Here is a 14024-nt window from a genome sequence, read left to right on the forward strand (position 1 = left end):
TAGCCCGATTTTGAATCGACATGTCATTTGGTGTTTTTGAATTTAAATTTTCCTCACCTATAAAATGAAGACAGACAATCTTAGGCTAAAACCATATACCTCTATGATTTTTTTTTTTTTTGGATGAAGAGGTTCCCCAATTCTACTTTGGATAGCTGATTTGGCAATTTATTTTTTCATTTGAATAATCATTTATTTGTTCATTTATCCAACAAGTATGTCTCATTGGATATCATACATAAAAAAAGGAATAATAGCAGTTATGCTTGCTAAGTCCCTTGCTGATGTTAAGTTACTGATTTCATTTATAATTATTTCATTTATTCCTAACAAACAGGTTCTATCATCAACCCTATTTTTAAAAATATTTTTTTTAGTTGCAGATGGACACAATATATTTATTTATTTACTTTTATGTTGTGCTGAGGATCAAACTCAGTGCCTCACACACTCAAGGCTCTGCTACTAGCTATAACCTCAGCCCCACCAATCCTATTTTTAACAGATGAAACTTATGTCCAGGAGTGGTAAGAACTGTTATTCTGCCTCTCTTCATTTATTTTTCTATTTTTATTTTTTTGGTACTGGGGATTGAACCTAGGGATGCTAAACCACTGAGCCATGTCTACCGCCCGTTTTTTAATATTTTTTTTTGAAAATATTTATTTTTTAGTTATAGGTGGACACAATATCTTTATTTTATTTTTATGTGGTGCTGAGGATTGAGGAGAGTGCTCTCTCCCTGAGCCACAATCCCAGCACCACCCCCGCTCACCCTCTTTATTTTTTATTTTGAGACAGGGTCTCATGAAATTGCTGAGGCTGGCCTCACACTTGCGATCCTCCTGCCTCAGTCTCCTGAGTTGCTGGGATTGCAGGTATGTACCACCACCACACTTTGCTTCACTTAGCAGAAGGCCTGATATTCATTCACAAATCATCCAGAGAGAAAGTCTAAGGGCATAATCTAGCAATCTGCACTCTTTAGTGTGTGTCATCAACTGAAGATATTTTAATGCAGAAGGAAATTCAAAGAATCCCTGCCATGGGTTACAACTGGTTTCAGAGGCTACAAGAGAAATGAACTTCCTGCCTTCGACAGGTAGCACGCAGGGGTGATTTTAGGTCTAAAATGCTAGCTGTAGCTCTAAGCTTACACATGGAACTTGGAGTGTACAATCAGCACACCTATACCACTGAGCCACACTCCTGACCACCTGTCTCCCACTTTTTATTGGCAGCAGTCTCCTGAAGAAACTGTTCAGCACTTTATGCACGTGTAGGGGTCTGGGACAGGTGTTATTATTATTTTTTTTTTATTAAATTGGCAAATTCAGCTGCCTATTAACCAGAGAAGTCCCTAAAATAAAGGATCATGTTGGTACAGTTGCTAAGCTGACAGCCACTAATTCATTAATCGAGCACTTGTTGCTGATTTGCGTTGTGAGCTCCCAAGCAGCAAAAATCAATGCAAAATAAGTCAGACGCTGTACACACACCAAGAGAGGTCTCCTCGGGACTAGAGAAGATTAAACTAAAGAGGTTTAGAAACCTCATTAGCTTCTTGGTTTTCTCAGAGTGTATGTTTCCTGAGTGCTCTTGTTTACCGTGTTATGAGTTCTGATACTTTTTTTTTTTTACCGGATTAATTTCCTTCAATTTCAATACAAGCGCTGTACACAAACAAACAGATGGCTTCTTGCGAAAACAAACTGTCTCCCTTCCTTTGGTTCTAATTCATCAAGATCAGCAGGAACCTGTATTTCTGACTTCTGTTCTGAAGAGAGTCACTCCAGTAGCTACCATTCTGTGCAGAGAACTCTCAGAGGCAATTAGAACTCGAGATGCAAATTTGTGGCTGGATTTGGATGTAATTAGCAAAAATAAGTAGGATCAATGACACCCCTCAATCAATGTTCATTCTTGTGGTCGGTTCCTATGGGAGAGAATGACATCATTGGGACTCTTGCTTAGAAATTTATGTGCCAAGTGCTCACCCGCCCTCGTGCTTACAAACATTCTTACTTTCTACAGTGTTTTCTGTAACATATAGATGACAGTTGGTAAACTGCTTTGTGGTAGAGGCTGTAACAGCCATGAAGACAGGTTACTTATTAAGCACTCCGTTAACGATGAGATCAACAACTCCTTGCACCAATTCCAAACGTACAACAGGCATCCAAGCCATAGAACATTCTGACTTTGGCTGTTGGTGAAAAGATTTCCTGAATTAGAGCTATTCTCTGTAAACAAGTATTTGGGGTTCATGGGACAAGAATTCCATTTTGATGAGGTTTTGCCTATACAATACCAACCATCCCATTGATAACTTTTTTAACATTTCATTTGTGGTGCCAAGATTATCCCTTGGTGTCTTTTAGTTTAGTTTTTTTTCTCCCCCAGTGCTAAGGACGGAACCCAGGGCCTCACACATGCTAGGCAAGTGCTTTTCCACGGATCTATATGCTCAGGCATCCTCGATGCCTTTTAGGAAACAATTTAATGTGTTGTAGTCAATTTAATTTAATGTGTTTAGTCATCTTAATGCATTTCTTTGGTAAGCAAATTTCTTAAGTGTAATGGTTTTGACAATGTTCTTAGGATTTTTTTACATACATTTTTTTTATAAGGAAAATTTTTAAAAATGGATTTCTTCAAAGGCCTGAAGCTCATCAAAGAGCTGAGAGTCAGTTTACCTCTAAAGCCACAGGGCAGAGGGACAGAGAACTATTTTTAACAACATTTAAATGCTGCAACAACGATTGTTGATGAGTGATGGCAAAAACCCTTCAGGAAACATCTCTGCAGATGAAGTTCAGCTTTGTACCGTTGAACCCACTTAAACAAAACTCATTGCTGCATACATTATATTGACCAATTCTGCATAAAACACATATTTGAATGAAAGATCATGAATACATGAATATTAGAGATGAGAATTGAGATTCATAGTGATTCTAAGCTGGGCCAACCTTCTGCCAGGCAAGTGCTCTACCACTGAGTCACAAGCCCAGCCCATGGGCCAACCTTTTTATCCAGGATGAAAGTTCATAGGGATTGAGGCAAAAAAGCTACACTTAAACAAATCTGCTGCATACACACCGTGTGGAGGACAGGTAGCTCACATGGACAAGAGCTGCCCACATTTCCATGTGCACCGTGCCCAAGAAGCTACCAAAGAAAGCCAGCACCCTCGTAGCCTGCATTCCTAGCATGTGGCATTCCAATTTCAAGAGGTAACAGTCCAGTTGTATTTTGGGTGAGTCAGAACACAGCCCTTTGGGAAACACCCTGTGGGTTCACGGACAGCTTCGTGCGCCCAGGCCCGTGGAGGACCTAAGAATCCTCCAACAGCCGGAATCACTGAACGTGTTTAGCACGAGAAAGGTGCAGCCAGAATTAGACAGGCAGTAGGCATAGAGAGGTGAATCCATCAGGTTGGATCTAGGAGGCCAATCTGAGTGAATCTGGGAAGTTGGAGACTGTCCCCTGCTGGACTGAAATGCCTTCAGAGCCCTTCCTGCACCCTATCAAGATAACCTGTTAAGGTCCCCTGTCCCAGGATAAATTATATTGTCCCTCCCTACAGGGAGTTTTAAAGTTGTTAATTAGTGTGTCCTGGGCTGCTCCATACGGCCCTTCCCCCGGCCACCTCACCTGAGCATCCCTGGGTCTAGTCACAGACACAGGAAGGAGAGAGATCATGGGAAGAGGGAAGGAGAACAGAGGAATCCCAGGACATATCAAAAGGCAAAGCATCCTGGCTTCTGGGGACACCAGGACACCAGCTGTGGCCCCCTCCTCCCTCCTGGTAGAAGTCTATGTTCCCCTTTTTAAATAAACCCTTCTTTATCTGCGTGCCTCCTGTGCTTCTCTAATGTTCATACTTGAACATGATGAGGAGCAGGACTCGTCACCCAAGGAGGCTATATGGTGAAGGACTTATCCAGACTTACGTGGGACCCAGAATGTGATCAAGGAGCCACCCGAGGGTTCCCTCACCAGTCACCATGTCAACAGCTCCCACCCTGTGGCTGTCAGTCATTGACTCTTACCTCTGAGCCTCCTTTTATATTTTTACCTGCTTTTGAAAAAAAAAATCATTTACTTTGAAGAGATTTCAACGTGACCAAAAAGGTGCCACCAAATTTAATATTTTATTATATCTTCTTACTACCTTTTTGCTCTCTCTCCACACACACACAGAAACACACACACACACACACACACACACACACCTGCCTACACTCACACGGTGTTTGCCTCGCTGTGACTTTTCCATTTTTCACTTAAACAGTCCCCCACCTTGAAACTGACTGCATTTTGAGGGCAGCTATTCTGAGGCTACGCTCACGTCCCGAGGGTACCCATCCGCCTTAGAATATGCTGCAAACCCCGCCTGCATGGATGACCTACATGATGGTGGCCAAACGGTAACCCCCCCATGGCCACCAGTCCACCTGCATGGACCAGCTGACATCTGACACCAAGAGAGCGCTTTCCTCTTGCCCTTATTTATTGGCTGACATATATTGGCATACACTCATTTTATCTGACACATTATCATACTTTCCTATAGTGATTTATTTTAATGCTCAAATGGTCCCCATTTTGGCACCAAGGAGTCCTTTTAGGTGTGCCCCTGTGTCTTCTTGACATTTTTTGTCGTCATTCAGAGTGTATGTCCTTGCTTTCTGCTTCAGTAAGATGTTCTAGGCTCATCTCATGCTTTTCCCTACTACAGCTATTGAGTCAGTCTTTTCTCCAGAGCACCCTGGTTCTTTGTAGTGGGAGATGGTTTTGAGAAACCAAGGTGTAGACACTGAATGTACTCATTGTTGATAAGGTCATTGATTCCAGGCCTTCTCAGCCAACAGAGTTGGGTGTGTGTGTGTGAATATATATATATATTCATATATATATTCATTAATATATATGTATGTATATATATGAATATATAAAAATATATGTGTATATATATTTATATGTATATATATTCACACACATAGATATATGTATATGTACAAACATAAATATATGTATCCGTATGTGTGTGTGTGTGTGTGTGTGTGTGTATATATATATATATATATGTTATATATGTCCACAGGTATATGTATATAGGTCATATATGTACATACACATATATATGGATGCATATAGACAGAAACCATATCCATCTCTATTTCTATCTTTTTCTGACAGCATTTATTTACTCAAGTTGTCCCAATTTTATCATTTTACCATTTTGTTCAGTATAAAACAAGTCTCCTGTGCCCCCTCCCTCGTCAGCTACCTGCCACCACCCCGTGTCCTGGAGTCACCCTTCCCCAGAGTCCTCGACCCACCTCACCACCCTGCGTCATAGCCCTGCACTTGGAGGGACGGGAAGGGGGAGAGGAAGTTAAGGAATGGAAGCCTGCTTAGATTTCCTTAGCATTTAAACTGTAAATATTTAAAACACACCACGGAACAATGAAATTAAAAAGATAGCTAAATTCTAGAGCAGATGCCACTTAAAAATTAAAGTTTCATGCCGCTTCTAAGAAGAAGAATAAATAAAGCAAATGTATCACCTGACTAAAATTCAAGCAATGAATTCCTGCACTGCACACCGGGGCAGGGGGGAAATCTGAGCTAATACATTAGTAAAATCCCTACTGTCAGGAGTGAGGCATTGCATAAAATTATATTTATCTTTTGGAGACAAATGCATTGTTGTATCGGAAAAAATGATTAATTTTCTAATTATTGTAGCCTGCTTAGACGTTAGGTTCTACCTTTTAAAAAAGCTAGAGAAACAAACACACAACACACTATGCTTCTGCTGTGCCCTTGAGTGACTTTTCACAGAGGAGCCGACCTACGTGACTTCCGCAGGTGCAAACTGTGGGAGTGTGCTTGCTGTCTTGCACGGGGGTGGATTTTTCTCATGGTCTTTTAAATTCTAATTTGGAAGTTTATCCTGATGAAACAAAAATTCAGTGTACCATGGTCTAGCTAAGACCAGGCATGTATACACCGTCACATGCCACCGAAGGATGTTTTGGTGGTGGACAGACAGCATAGAAAACAGAGGTTCCCCAAGATGATGACAGGCCTGGTGAAGACACAGCTGTCTTGGTTTATCTAAGTACCAATCAAGGGTGGCCAAGTGTGGGTACTTGGGAAACAGCCATCCAATGATTATCCATGTTATTAGATTTGCCTGGTCAAAATGTATAGCATTAAACACCTATTTAATTAGGAAGATTGTTCTAAGGACACCTGGATTCTCCTGATGCCCCCCTCCCAAAGCCTCTAACTTGGTTCAATGGTTAATAAGGAGTTTGTATGTTTTTTAATCAGCAAGTTATCATCTCTCTAAAACTCATTTGGGGTCATACCATTGTTCAGCCACCAGGAGGAAAGCAAACTCTTGGTTTGGGGTTTGAGCCATGTTTTTTTAGCAGGTTTTCTCAGCTGGGACATCTTTCTAAAGGCCAAGACTTTTCTGTGGTGCCTAAACTTTTATGATGAATAAGGATACTCTAAAAGCAAAGTAGCCAGCCAGTAACAAAGGGATGAAGATAGCCTAAGTTTATCCTCTCACAATTTTTTTTGGGGGGGGAGGATGCTTCATTTATGATGAAATCTAGAAATGACAATCTAAAAGAATTATTAAAAAAAATTAGGGTCAATGACAAATAAGTTGCATCTTCAAGTCAGAGTATAATTAAAATCTCGCCATGACATTCCTTTTTCTGTGAGAAAAGATCCAAAAGAAAGGGAAATGGACCCTCGGCTACCTATTTTACCTGGGGAGAAACATGTTCACCAAATAATCCCCCCTTTCTTTCTCTAGGGAGTCTAGATCCAGGTTCAGGTTTCAGGCACAGGCTGAGTTCTTTCTGTTTGGGAAGGAGAAACGGCAAGGCTGTGTGTTCCAGCTGCTACACATGAGTTAACTGTCCCTAATGAGTGACCGGGTAAAAGGGTCTCAAATAAATCCCATTAAATGTCAGTGACATAAAGTGGATCCCATTGTAAACATTGCACAAAAATGGCCTAATAAAGCCTTTTCTGCTGAAATAACTAGATTACTGGGTCTGAGGGACATTTGCCATGTCTACTGATGCAGTGTGAGTAGAAGAAATGATACGTATACCTCGAGGCAAGGACGAGGATTTCCACAGATGCTGCCTTCCTTGGCCATTATATGCACAGGAACCACCGGTGCCCATTGGTGCAGTCTGTCCTGTGGGGAGAATTCACATTCTGGACACTAGATGGTGCTGAATGCTCAGGAGAAGAAGCCATCACCCCTGTTTCCCTGCTAAACTTGTTCCTGTTAGAGGTTCTCTACCTGTTTCCAGATGCCTCCGCTTAAGAACTCTGCATTTGGGGAGGAGACAATAATTGTCCTATTCTAATTGTTGTTCTTTGTTTGCTTATGAGTTTGAGAAGGGGAACTTGTGAAGCTTTAAAAGGAGCATATTAATAGCTTGGTGGACATGGGTAGCTACCCTTGCTTGATTTGATTTGATATTTAAAGCTTTCTGCAAATAAAATTTACCCCCTGCACCCTGCCCCGGTTCTCCCAGCAGTCTGACGTGCTACTGACTAGCTTGCTGGGGATTTGTCTGCAATTCTAAGTGAACTTCCCATGAAAGTCTTCAAGATGCAGCAACTAGGAATAGCTCCTGGGCCCCGTGCAATTGCTAAAATACCTGCTTTGTGTGCATGCTGTGTTTCACTAACTAAAAGAGACTCTTCTTCCTGGTGTGTTGGTTGAATGGGCAAATTGAGTCTCTATAACACTTCTAAGGAAATTTAAAGGAAAGAGAATAATAATCGGTGGAGACCCGAATTGAGATTTCACCACCGCTCTTCATTTGGAGGAGAAAGATGTGAATCCTTGAAACCCACTCTGGTCGGGAAGGACTCATTCTCTGGGGGTAGGTCTGAGGGGGTCACTGCGCATGGGGGCCAATCTTCCCCACCACGGACAGAGAAGCTTTTCTTCCATTGAGATCCACTGACCCAGAAAAAAAAGAATTAAAAAAAAAAAAAAGAAGAAGAAAAATCAATCGAGGGTCAGAGAAGTACAAAGCAACTTAATTTAGTTTATTTGGGAGATGTGTTCACCACGTTTTGTGTTTTTAAAATTAGGTACAGGGGACATTAAAAAAAAATCCAAAGATACATCAAGTCATTTAAAAGAGATTTCATCTGTGTAAAGGAGACAGGAGGTGGGCCAGGATGAGGAACATCGGGGACAGAAAAAAAAGATGGGGGTACACAGCAGGACAGATAGGCAGAGAATAGCAAAGACCACACACTCTAGATCAAGGACACTCATTCCGAGGAAAGCAGGTAGCCACAAATATATATATATATATATATATATATATATATATATATATATATATATATATATATTTTTTTTTTTTTTTAAGTGAAAAGGCGATCTCTTGGATCAACATCCCGTCCTTTGGTTTTTAGGATTCTAAAATAGAAAACCTTGGCTTGGCATACAGCACCTTTGTAAATACAGTAATTCACAGACAAGCTATATACGGTGCTGCTGTGCTCTCCAAAGGCCCGTCTGGAACTAAGACGGCATTCTGATCTGACCTGATGTCTCCTGATTTTGAAATCTACAGTCACTATCCTCCACAATGACCACTGGGCTTTGATGTGGTAACGAGTGTTACAGTAGTACTACTATCTGAAAATACTCAGTAATCGTCAGTGTCGAACCTTGGTAGCATATTCTAGAAAGAGACGTAGCTAGCTGGCTAGGTCAATTGAAAAAAAAAAAACCCTAAGAATTCCTCACTCCAGAAACATGTCATTTACTTGAATTAAAACAAACAAGAGTCGTGTGCATGCATTTAAATGTCTGTTCCTCAATAAATGCTTACAAACTTGCTAGATTATCCATTAGAATCTAACAGTTCCCTATTGGTAGGGAAAGATAGTTAGACAAGACCCCCAGCTGAGGCTATAACAAATATGTACACATTATTTCTATGACTCACGTCAAGTCCCTGAGCTGCAGGGGAATAGAATGAATAGGGCTTTACAAATTGCTATAGCATCTATTTGATGCTCAACAGTGCTCACAGAGAGATAGGTAAGAAAAATGCATCCATCCATATACCCATGCAGTCATTCAAGGAGATGTGCAAAGGATGTGGAACTCTACATTTGTAGATCATTCCATGATTTTTTCACTCATTACCCATTTGCTTTCCACAAGGAGGGTATTTGGCCACCATGCCAGGTGACCTGTTACTTTCCACCATCCCAGAGGGGGGACAGTCACACAGGATACAATGCACCCTTCAGTGAGTGACATGGCCACCAACAGCGTACCCTGTCATGTGGGAAGCTCCCAAACAATGTAGGAGCATCAGAAACAGGCTGGCTACACACTTCACTGGAAACATGTCCAGGCTTAGAGCTTGTCTCAGAAATGGAAGCTGCAGCTAATACTAGAGAATCAGACCACATAGGGATGTTCTAATGCTGACACGTTTTGCTAAAACCATCAGTCTCTGACATATAAAACCCACAGATTAGTGTCTAAAAACCTATTTTCCCACTTTGGCCAATGCGTTAGTCATTTTTTATATCACTGTGGCCTATATACCTGATAAGAACAGAATAGAGGAGGCGAAGTTTATTTTGGCTCAGAGCTGGGGAGGTTTCAGTCCACGGTTGGCCCCCTCCACAGCTCTGGGCCCACTGTGAGGCAGAACATCATGGCGGAATGGCTTGGCAGATACGGCAATGGGGAGGAGAGACAAGCTGAGGGCAAAATATAAAACCCAAAGTCACATCCCCAGGGACCTACTTCCTCAGCCACACCCTATGTGGCTACAGTTATCACCCAATTAATCCATTCAAGTGGATTAATTCACCAATTAGGATAAAGCTCTCATGATCTAACCATGTTTCACCTGGGAACATTCTTGCATTCTCACAGGTGAGTAATGTGTGGTAAAGATTTTCTCCCATTTTGTAGGCTATCTCATAATGTTCTTGATTGTTTTCTTCCCTGAGAAGAAGCTTTTTAGTTTCATAACATCCCATTTATTGATTCTTGATTTTACTTCTTGTGCTTTAGGGGTCTTATTGAGAAAGTCAATTCCTAAGCCAACATGATGAAGATTTGGGCCTATTTTTTCTTCTTTTAGGAGTAGAGTCTCTGGTCTAATGCTTAGGTTCTTGATCCACTTTGAGTTGAGTTTTGTGCAGGGTGAGAAGGGTTAAATTTCCTTCTGCTACATAAGGATATTCAGTTTTCCTAGCACCATTTGTTGAAAACGCTATCTTTTCTCCAATGTATGATTTTGGTGCTTTTGTCCAGGATGAGATAAGTGTATTTATGTGGGTTAGTCTCTGTGTGTTCTATTCTGTAGCATTGGTCTTCATATCTGTTTTTGTGCTAATACCATGTCATTTTTGTTACTATTACTCTGTAGTATAATTTAAGGTCCGGTATTATGATGATTGTGCAACTCTGAATGCACTAAAAGAAAAAGCCCTACTGAACTGTATGCTTTAAAAGAATGAATTTTAGGGTATGTGAATTCCATCTTTATAAAATAATTATTAAAACACTGAAGCAGAGAGTGAAATGATGGTTACCAGGGAGTAATAAAAAAAATGAGCAAAAACCCCCACTGAGTTTCAAAGATTTTTAAAAACAACAGCAAATCCTATCACATAGGGTTATGAAGATTAAATGAACAAAGCTAAAAAGCATTCTGCATAGTGCCTGGGACAATGAAAGTTCTTAAGGAAATGTGACCTTCTTTTCCTTTAGTCAAATGCAGAAACAACAGAAGTTAAATGTGATTTTGATTCTAATCTGATGACTTAATAAAGCTACCTGTTTCTTGCCATCTGATTACCGAAGAAGTAATATAACTACATGTTTATAGGTTTACAACACAGTATGGAAAATCAGATATATCCACTTTTGGTATAAAAGAAAATGGACTTACAAGAAGCCCACATCAGAAACTGACAAAGCGTAATGAAAATATACTGAAGAGAAGCAAATGAATTACATACAACTCAACAAAACTCTAAAGAATCCCTCCCAAATCAAAGGATCATTTCAGGAAAAATGGAGCTGTATCCATGATCATTGACCCCTTCTAAAACTAGAACACCTGTTCAAATAATTCTAGTAAGGACATGAAATTGCTCTAATTTCACATTCTGATGTTCAGGAAAAGTACTTAATTTTAAGTCTCCACCAAAGCAAAAACACTTTGTATCCTATCAGATGGCTCTCCTAGGATTTGGTAACACTGATCAAAACAAAATCTTTAATGCCAATTATCACCCCAGGTACAGTGAATAACAAGACTGCCTTTTTCCATGGGGGCACTATTGTCTCTAGGAATAGTTTCCTAAATCAATTCTTACACTTCCACTTAAGTGACCACTGAATAATTTGGTAAATAATTTTACTACTGATTTACAACATTCTCATGTTCAAGCATTTAATCATATCACAAATACTTCTCAAACTCAATGGGAGAGCTCACTTTGCTTGAGTCAGTGTGGGAGGCGCTGGGAAGATATTCTAAAATATCTAGATTCTATGAAATCTAGGGGGATAAAACAATTATATATAAATTGTACGGTATTTAAATGAGATACTCCCCCTACTGAAGAAAGCTTTTATCTGTGTCAACTGTGGATTATGAAAAACTATTAGCATTGAAAATGTTCACTGGTCATCTTTGACTCCTTGAAGTTTCAGAGAACTTATTGTACTCTACAGATGTTTTATAAACATTTACTAAATGCATGGATAGAAATGAGATGATAGAAATGAGATGAAAGAGTGGAGATGATAGGAAAGACTGAACTCATATCCATGAGGAAAGAACCTTATCCATCCCCTCAACACAGACAACAGACTGCCACACTGGACCAATATAATTAAAGCCAATTACAAAGAATCTTGATAATCCATGGTTATCCTGTGCTGCTTATCACAGGAAATTTCCATTAATCATTGACAAACATGTAGCATAGAGATCCCCACTGTGACCTTCTTGGACTCACTGAGGGAACAAGATGATGAGATAATAAAGCAAGATTGGTAGATATGATCTGGTTTAATGCACATTAATGATGAAAAAAGATGAAATCTGACCAGGGAGTAAAAGATTGACACTATCAGAGAAATGAAAATTTAACTCCCAGCAACTCAAGTTTTTCCAATATACAGATTAAGGGGAGGAAATAATTTTGGTTCTGTTTCTTAAAGCAATATACATGAGAAATTCTTCAATACAATTGAGACAGAGCATACTATATTTGAGCAGAGTGGGGAGGAGAGATTACTATGCAAACAAAACAACTCTTTCAGAATTTCTTTTTGGTTTTATAATACAAAGAGAATGTAGAGGTTCTGTTTGTTCTCCATCTCCTATAAATAAAGACACCCTGGTCAACAGTATCCCTTGCACAGCCCTGCGGCTTCAGTCAGGATCCAGATCCTGTCACTTAGAAGATGTGAACCTTGGCCAAGCACCCTGGGTTCAACACCGAGATTCGCCTCACAGAGCTGCCAGGGTCACTGAAGGCAGGTAACGTGCTCTCAGCAGCGCCTGGCAGACTGTAAGGGTTCAGCAATGCTATAAAGCCATGGCACCCAGAATGGCTTTTGTTTTGTAAAATATCTCAAAAAACAATATGCACTTTCCCTTTAACTATGCTTACAAGAGGTCAGCTAGGTGAAACCATGCACACTGCATCACTTGGTGCAGTCACAGCATGAATGATGAAGGAAGAAACAAGCCCACCTGCGAAGCCTTCACTGTAAGAAGAGAAAATGTGCACTCGCTGGGCGCCCCGGTCATAAATCCAAGTTGTACAAATGCGAGCCCCATCTTGGCTCTCTGAACTGAACTTTGTATTGAACTTCTGACACTTTCTTCACTTGTCAAATGGGAAACCCACTAAATGAGGCTTTTCTGAGTTAAATGACAGAAAAGCACATCAGGTGCCCATGGGTGTGCCCAGACCCCAAGGGGCCTAGAAATGGCATCTGTCATCAGGTAGTCAGCAAGGGATCCCACGCTCGGCCTACAACTGTCCTTCCCGACCCGTGACACAAATCTTACTTAGAATTCAAAAAATGACGTATCGATAATGGTTCAAAACACTGACCTAACTCACATCACTTCTGTTGACACGGAAGACCACACACAGGTCTCACCCCACACACTACCCCTGATGACTGGTGATTCCTAAGACACAATACTAATAAGCCATCTAAGTCTCTGTGGAGGCACAACAACAAAACAGAACTAAAGTCATCCCCATGGTATGCCACCGCACAAGAACAGGGACAGGACAGAGAGGAGGCATGTGCACAAGGCAATGCAGAAGCAGAAGAGACCCAGATGGGACACGTCTGCTCCCACTGTGCAGATGCAACTAGGAAGCCACAGGCCAGGAGGGGCCAGGCACCGTTCCAACCATTCACAGCTAATAGATCGCCCAATGTTCACGACAAGCAACAGCGTGGGCATCTCCAGTTCCCAGCCAGCGACCCATGAAGACAGAGCCTCAGCCAGGGACTGTGACTGTGGCCAATGACACCCTCAGCCACACCGGACACAGCGCCTAAAGTGAAGCAAGTTCCAGTACGCAGGCTTTAAGAGGCACTCCCACAGACTGGACGAAAACATCTCATCTCCACACATTACCTAGAAACATAGAATTTATAGTGAGATCTCTGCGCTCAGCATCTTTCTGCCAGTCGGTCGTGAACTCCACCTCGGCGTGACAACATTGATACGTAGTGTAGTGATTTCAAAATTTTCTTCATGAAGCTGCAATACATTGTTTTAAAAAAATCAATATTCAGTACCACTAGACAGATGGGGCGAAGTTTTTCTATTCATCAACTCATGGAACTGTGATCCTAGACATTTGATCTCATGTCTTTTTCAAGCCCACTAGTGAACCTACACCTCAAAAACAAGAATAAGTGAAAAGATACA

The 14024-nt window shown here is 40.9% G+C and overlaps 1 pseudogene; it reads right to left on the reverse strand.

Annotated features, from left to right (window-relative positions):
- LOC143641044 (contactin-4-like) overlaps window positions 1-13550 on the reverse strand; it is a 44514-nt pseudogene extending 30964 nt beyond the window's left edge.
- Window positions 13551-14024: the final 474 nt, after the last annotated feature.

This window comes from Callospermophilus lateralis, unplaced genomic scaffold (assembly GCF_048772815.1).
Source record: "Callospermophilus lateralis isolate mCalLat2 unplaced genomic scaffold, mCalLat2.hap1 Scaffold_83, whole genome shotgun sequence".
NCBI classification, from domain to species: domain Eukaryota; kingdom Metazoa; phylum Chordata; class Mammalia; order Rodentia; family Sciuridae; genus Callospermophilus; species Callospermophilus lateralis.